The sequence below is a fragment of the Lathyrus oleraceus genome, chromosome 3 (genome assembly GCF_024323335.1).
Source record: "Lathyrus oleraceus cultivar Zhongwan6 chromosome 3, CAAS_Psat_ZW6_1.0, whole genome shotgun sequence".
NCBI lineage: Eukaryota > Viridiplantae > Streptophyta > Magnoliopsida > Fabales > Fabaceae > Lathyrus > Lathyrus oleraceus.
Window position 1 is genome coordinate 188460149 of NC_066581.1, and position 848 is coordinate 188460996.

Below are 848 nucleotides of genomic sequence, written 5' to 3' on the forward strand. Positions count from 1 at the left end.
TATCAGCGAGCAATGGTGACTCTGTTCCATGATATGATTCATCATGAAATCGAGGTTTATGTGGACGATATGATAGCCAAATCTCAGACAGAAGAAGAACATTTGTTGAATTTGCAGAAACTGTTTGAGCGTTTGAGGAAATTCAAACTGAGACTTAATCCGAATAAGTGCACTTTCGGGGTGAGATCGGGAAAATTGTTGGGTTTTATTGTTAGCGGAAAAGGGATTGAGGTGGATCCTGACAAAGTGAAAGCAATACAGGAAATGCCTGAGCCAAGAACAGAGAAGCAAGTCCGTAGTTTCTTAGGGAGGTTGAACTACATTGCAAGGTTCATCTCTCACCTAACAACCACGTGTGAGCCAATTTTCAAATTGCTGAGGAAGGATCAGGCTATCAGGTGGAATGAAGATTGTCAAAGGGCTTTCGAGAAGATAAAAGAGTATCTACAGAAACCTCTGATCCTTATACCTCCAGTTCCTGGGAGACCTCTGATAATGTACCTATCAGTGACTGAGAACTCGATGGGGTGTGTATTGGGACAGCATGACGAGTCTGGTCGAAAAGAGCATGCCATATACTACCTTAGCAAAAAGTTTACCGACTGTGAACTCAAATATTCGCAGCTTGAGAAAACTTGCTGTGCTTTGGCCTGGGCTGCTCGCCGACTGAGGCAGTATATGTTGAACCATACTACCTTGTTGATTTCTAAGATGGATCCAGTGAAATACATATTTGAGAAGCCGGCTCTCACCGGACGTGTTGCCCGTTGGCAGATGATTTTAACAGAGTATGACATCCAGTATACGTCACAGAAGGCCATCAAAGGGAGTATTCTGTCAGACTACCT